We start from the raw sequence: 7,692 nt of genomic DNA on the forward strand, positions 1-7,692 counted from the left end.
AAGGAATTGCACTTATTGACAAGTGCTAAACAGGTTTGGGTTAGGCTCGTGACGTTAAACAATCGCTACTAGGAGACAACCTAGTTTTCTCTCTCTTATCTTCGCATTTAAATTCTTAGAATAGGTGGAATTTTAATTTTAGTGTGTATTCTTGGCTTGAACACTTTTTCTGAAAATGTTTGACTGACTGATGTGCACGATGGAACTATTTGATTATTATTTGATGTGGATGATAATTGAGTTGTGTTGTATGTTAATATCCAGGAAATAGATGTGTGATGAATTATGATTGTGGTTATGATGCTAAGCAGGGTGTATGATTGAAAGTTGTGTGAGAAAGCATGTTGTGTGAGGTTTTGAGCTCCAGAGTTTTATTGTTGTATGCATTGTTCACAGGAAAACATGAATGATATTGCCTTAATCTTAATGATTGATTGAATTTCATGTGAATGTCATATATTGAATCAATCTATTTTGCATGTTCATATTTTATTCTCACATCAAAGTAATTAATTTTTATTTTCAAGTCTTACGATTTTAATTCACGCGAATGATAAGGCCTTTCGATTCTCTTGGGAAAACGATATTTGGTCTTACCATTTACTATTACTTGAACGATTTGGTACGCTTGCCAATCTGTTAACACTAAGTGATCAAAGGCTCCAAGAATCAAGAATGTGAAGTGGTTTACAAATCTTGAAGAATTCTTGCGAGGCAAACATGATTGGATTGAAGAGACTGATCGTTTTGCACAACTGAGGTGCTTTCTGTTTGATCAAGAGAATAAGACTTCCAATCTTTGATTTGCAGTTCCCTGTACATGTCGTGTCAGGAAGAAGAGCGGTGTACTCTTAACTTTGAGAGGGGATATTTCAAAGGGGTTGTTGCGACAACAATGAGGTAGTTCTGTATTGGCAGGTTTTGTTGTTCTATATTTGATTGAAAGTTTGTGAGGTGCTTACATTTGACAATTGCTCTGTAAAGCTTGTTGGAAAACAGGTAGGCTTCTTTTCTACACCAAGAGGGGGGGTGAACTGGTGTTGTTTCAAAAACAAGTTCTTTTCGCAGTCTTGAAAACAAAGTATAAAACTTTTTGAACTTTCTCGAAATGCAAGTAATGAACATTTATAAGTAGTTGAAAAACGTAGTTGACTACGTGAAAATTAAAGTCGACTATAATGTAAAATAAAAGGGATAGAAAAAATCAAACACAGGTTTTTATAATTGTTCGACCAACAATGCCTACATACAGTGTCCTTCCACCCAGGAAGCTAATGCACTATAATGGTTGCGGTTTTTACAACAAGGAATTTATAGAAGACCTCCACGTCAAAAATATAAATCTCCTCTCTAACCCAAAACCAAAATATAGGCAAAAAACTAGCAAGGCTTGCAATAAGAATCCCCTCTTCTGCAATCTGCTAACCACTTTGAACAATCCTCAAAATAAACTATCCCTATGTATCACAACAGGTCCAAAACCAGCAGTCTTCACGGATGTCAAGCCAAACAATCAATTCAACAGTCTTCAAGGATGCCAAGCCTCACGTGATCAAACGCAGAACACCTTCTTTGTGCAGATGTTGACCAACCAATGTATGCACAAAAAATCTCCTATAAGAATCTCTTTCAAGAAAGATCACCATCATCTTCTTGGACAATTCTTGGAGCTCAGAGAATTCAATCTAAAATAGAAATGAAATTTTTAGATCATCAAAAGTCTTCTCACTGAACAAATCGTGTTTTAGCGTATTTATAGATTTTGTTAATCAGACACATTCTCAGTCGAATATGCTACTAATACAGTCGACTAAATTATGACAGTTATAACACAATAGTCAACCAGGTAGCATACAGTCAACTAAAAACAAAACACATTTAATATAGTTGACTAAGTCATAAATTTTCAACTAACTTTTAAAAATATAGTCGTTAGAGTGCAAGAGCATAACAAAATTTCAAATCAGACAACAGATACAGTCGAATGTGTGGCACACATAGTCAACTATCAACATGTAAAACATTTTGAAATTCTTTTCTTCTCAAAATATCACACAACAATGATTCTCAAAATTTGTGCAAAGATTTTAGCATATTCGAATCCACTAGTAATGTATTCGACTTCACTATGACTTTGTCGCACAATAATAAGTTCATAAAAGTGCTTGTGGTTTTCAGCTTTGAAACATGCGCAGTAAAACATTTGTAATGATGCATTTGCACATAGCACATAAAGCATATAAACATGTTCTAGATATATATCAAACAATCAACATAGGAACATGTAACATAGTTCATAAACATGTTCAACAAATATCACAATCAATCAACATAAGAACATGTAATGTTGTTACAACATGTGCTTGTTATTAAGCAATGTGTTGTCATCATAAAAAACTAGATTGATATAGAAATTATGTTGTCAACAATCACCCCTTTTTTTGTGATGCACATCCATGATTAATAACCAATTGTGTTTGCACATTTCAATACAACACAGAGTAAAGATATATTACAGTTAGAACAATTAAGTACTCTACATGTAACACAATTGAAACAGCAGCAAATATCAAGCAGAATATGAAATAGAATAACAATTCTCCCCCTTTCATAAAGCTTTCATAAATCTCTCCCCCTTTGTGCATTAACAAAAAAGGTATGCTCTAGATATTTATGCTGATATACAAAAAGAGATGCATCAAAAAGTATATGTAATTATCAATATGTAATGATGCTCTCCCTATCACATTTAATCACATGTAAATGATAACCCCCCTGAAATGCAAGCATATGAGTAAAAATGTGTAAAATGTAATACTCCCTCTGCCATTATGCATAGGTATAAGAAACAGTTCAGATGCACAATGCAGTGTATCACAGATTATACAAACAGTATGCTCAGAGTTGTATCAAAGACGGGATAACAAAAAGTTTATTCATGTAATGATACAATCAACAATCTCACAATATTATCTCAAATATGATATGTAAAAATCAATTTAAATCAAATATAATAGCATATATCAAAAAATAAGCAATCAATGAAAGAATAACCAAATTCCAGAATTGGAATTTATAACCTTGTTATGAACAGTCGATTGCATTATTTTCCCAGTCGAATGCATTGCTTTCCAAAATTGTTGAAATCCACTTGAAGTTCCCAAAGCAATGTTCTTCCTGCAAAACCTTTCAAAGATCTTTCCCAGATCAAGCATTTTAGTTAAGCAAGAAATATAATGATGAATAACAGAAGTCAATATGTAAAGATATGTAATAGTTCAAGCATAGTTGACTTCGATCAAATTGCAGTCGAATCAATCAACCAGAGCAAAAATGTTAATCAAACTAAAAGCATTGTATTGATTTAAACCACTAATTTCATTTCCTTTGAAAAGATATTACAATGATAAGATTCGATTAAGACAGAAAACAGAAAACAGAAAACAAAAGACGACCTTAAGGAAAATTTTAGAAAATTCCTATGATAAAACTAGTTTTTCTTCCTCTTTTTGTTAACAAAATCATTGAGAATCATGTCACTTCCATTATCCTATGATCTTGTTTCCTCACTATCTTCATCTTCACTTCCTTGAGAAGATTTTTCAGAATAGGTTGCTTCTTCATAAGTTTCATTCACTTCATTTTGATGATCCTTCTTAATCAATTCATCAAGCTTCGTTTCAATTTCCTCCAATTTGTTCAGAACAATCCTTTCAAATTCATTTCTCGCCCTGTATTGATTCATTTGAGAAGAAGATGCAGAGTTATTGTTTCTCATAGTTTCATCTTTGTATGTTCATCCATCAAATGTTCTCACCATGTGCATTAAGTGAAGCATTTTCTTGTCAATGCGGCATGTTTGTTGATACTGTTCACTTGATTCACCAATGCATTCCACACCACAGTAAACTAGTACTTTTGAGATAAAAACACAGTAAGGTAATTTACCAGACTCTGACTTGGTCACTTTCAGCATGTTGTCAGCAATGGTTGTTGGCCAATCCACCTGTATGTTTTCTTTCAGAGCTTTCAGCAGCATTAAGTCTACGGCGGTGGCTTCTGCATAGTTTCCACCTCTTGCCATAAGTATATAAGCAATGACATAGATGGCTAATATTTCATCTTTCTTCATTCCACCAGTTTTGTAATATGAATAGTCCCTTTATTCCTAGATGACATTTTTCTCCACCAATCTTTAATCCACCAACAACACTCTAGATTTCATTAGTCAGTTTGATGTCAACCCCCTTTACACGAGAGCAGAGAATATCGTCTTCTATTTTCAAGTTGTAGTAGAAAACCTTCACTAAATCTGGATATCAGGGGCTTGCCATTTCAACAAATTTCTTTAAGCCCTGACGTTTAATCCAACTTTTAAATAGAAATCCTTCGTTCTTGAAAAACTTCAACTTTAGAAATTTATGCGTCACCAAGGTTCTTCTTTTCCAACAATCTAGATATTTAGACTGTGCTTCGTCATCGCTTATCTAGCCATTTAAATCAGACACTCTTCTAGCATTCCTTGAAGCAACAGTTTTGATTCTCCTTCTTGGCGTGGAGCTTGAAGCCATTATAGTTGATGAAGAATGAGAATTTTCCCAAGAAGAATGAGGATAATGAAGTATCAGATCAGTGAGAATGAATGTAGTGACCCATGATCATCAAGGTTTTTAACAAATTAGACTCGGATGAAATTTTGGAGGGAAATATTTTGTTTTATTTTTTGCACCAAAATAAAATTTGAATTTCAGACCCATAAATATAGAATATTCACAGTCGACTACTTAGTGAGCCTAGTTGACAGGGTGTGACAAGAAAATATTTTAAAAACAGTTTCAAAGGCATGTACAGAACATAGTCGATTGAATTAATAACACAATCGACTAAGACATATGAAAACAGAGTTTCAAACACAATCAATCAATCAAGCAATCACACAATATGTTCATCGATCAATCATTGACAATTAATCCAATCAAGCAATAACGCAGTTAATTGATACATATTTTACCCGTTGTAGATACTTAAGATTGTAATTTAATCCATATTGATTTATCCTTGAGATCATATTGCACCTGCTTTGTATCCTGCAAAACAGATTAAAATTTGGTTACTGGTACCCATTTAACTTTGGGTCCATGATTGTCAGTCTTTGTTACTTGTTCCTTTGGTTTCCAAACATATAATTTTTGAGGAACAACAACACTTCTGTAATAAAAATTTCTAACAGTGTGACCAACACAATTAAAATAGAAACATGCATTTTTATTAGGTTTACTTAAATCAGTAAATCTCTTAGTATTGGTTCTTCTAGATTGACCTTTGTAACCTATACCTTGCCTGTATTTAGCTCTGCCAGATGATTTTAATACAGCATTTAAATTATCTCTTCCTTGAGTAAACTTAGCTAGCGTGCTAGTCAAGTAACTTATCTTTTCAATATGACCAGGACAATTTTCACAAGCTTTTTCTACTGTAACAGTTTCAATCTTAACATTCTTAGCAGATAACAAAGCTTCATTTAATTCTTTTTCTAATTTTTCATTATCAGCAACAAGGTTGTTAATTCTATACGCATAATCTCTTCTTTCAGAGTTTAATCGGTTAACCTTGTATTCCAATCGCATTGCTTCTACATGCAGTTCTCTGAATAGTTCAATTAGTTGCTGATATGTCTCTTCTATTGGTAGCTTCTCAAATTCTTCATCACTGTCACTGTCATCACTTGATGTACCAGCCATGTGGCAGATGTTGGATTCCTCCTTATGATCAACATCTTCATCACTTGAGCTTTCAGATTTTGTATCCTCTCAAGCAATGTATGTTGTTTTTCTTTTCATATTTCTACCTTGAGGGAATCTTTTCTTTCCTTTCTGCTTAGGCTTTAATTCAGGACAATCAGGCTTGATGTGTCCTTCCTTTCCACATTCGTAACACTGGACAACATTTTTACTGAAGCTATTCTTTTTGCCTTGACCTGCATGGTTAGTCAGTTGACTATCATTTTGAATAAGTCGACTAAATTTCCTTACCGTCAAGGTCATCAATTCTTTCTCGTCCATGTCTGTTTCAAAGTTGTTCTTGCTTGTAGCTTTTAGAGCAATGGACTTCTTTTCTTCAATCTCCTCTTCATCCTTCAATCTACCGAGTTCCAATTCATGTTCGCGTAACTTGCCAAACAAGGTAGCCATGTTCATCGTTGTGAGATCTTTGGATTCAGAGATTACTGTGACTTTTGGTTGCCAATTTATGTTCAGACTTTTCAGAATCTTGATGTTGATCTCTTCTTTATCAAATACCTTTCCGAGAGCCATGAGATGATTTACAATGTGAGTGAATCGTTTTTGCACATCATAAATGTTTTCACCAGCTTTCATTTTGAACAATTCATACTCTTGTATCAGGGAGTTCTTTCTTGCTCTCTTTACTTCATATCTGCCTTCATGAGTTACCTCTAAGAAATCTCACATTTCCTTTGCAGTTTTGCATTGAGATATCCTGAAAAATTCATCAATAGTTAGTGCAGAGGCAATAACGTTTCTAGCTTTAATATCATACTGAGCTTTTTTATTTTCATCAGCAATCCACTCAGTAAAAGGTTTCAAAACAGTTTTCTCTTCAACAACTTTTGTAGGCACAAAAGGACCATTTAAAGTGGCATCCAAAATTCCTTTATCTTGCGATTCAAGAAAGATTTGCATTCTAATTTTCTAAAAAGGATAATTTTCAACGGCAAACAGAGGTGGTCTGTTTGTTGAAACACTTTCACCAAAAGTTTGAAAACAGGAAGCCATCCCCAGGTTTATAGTTGAATCAAAGAAAAACAGAGTCGACTAGTTTTTCAAATATCTTATGAAAACTAGCTTTGGTGTCAATTGTTGGAAAACAGGTAGGCTTCTTTTCTACACCAAGAGGGGGGTGAATTGGTGTTGTTTCAAAAATAAGTTCTTTTCGCAATCATGAAAACAAATGATAAAACTTTTTGAACTTTCTTGAAATGCAAGTAATGAAAATTTGTAAGTAGCGGAAAAACGTAGTTGACTGCGTGAAAATTAAAGTTGATTGTAATGTAAAAGAGAAGGGATAGAGAAAATCAAACACAGGTTTTTATACTAGTTCGGCCAACAATGCCTACATCTAGTGTCCTTCCACCCCAGAAGCAAATACACTATAATGGTTGAAGTTTTTACAACAAGGAATTTATATAAGACCTCCACGTCAAAAATATAAATCTCCTCTCTAACCTAAAACCAAAATATAGATAGAAAACCAACAAGACATGCAGCAAGAATCCCCTCTTCTGCAATCTACTAACCACTCTGAACAATCCTCAAAATGAACTATCCCCATGTAGAGGTGTCAATTTAACCCATGGTCCCAGGGCCAGCCCCAACCCACTATTGAAAAAGCCCTATTTTAAGAAGCCCCTTAAGTAGGGGGCCAGAAAAAAGCCTCAACCCCCAAAACCCCCTCTCAAGTGGGTCAGGGTCAGGGTTAAAGTGGGTTTAGCCCCACTCCAAAACTTTAATTAAATTTTAGGCTCAGTCCAAAACTTCAAATTAAATTTTAGAACTAATATAATTTATATATACATAATCTTTTGTAATTTTACTCTCTCTCTAAATTATACAATTTTTATTTTAATTATTTTACATATAATTTTTTTTTTACTTCTCATGAATTTAAACAGGA

The sequence above is a fragment of the Vigna radiata genome, unplaced genomic scaffold, assembly GCF_000741045.1.
Source record: "Vigna radiata var. radiata cultivar VC1973A unplaced genomic scaffold, Vradiata_ver6 scaffold_189, whole genome shotgun sequence".
Classification (NCBI taxonomy): domain Eukaryota; kingdom Viridiplantae; phylum Streptophyta; class Magnoliopsida; order Fabales; family Fabaceae; genus Vigna; species Vigna radiata.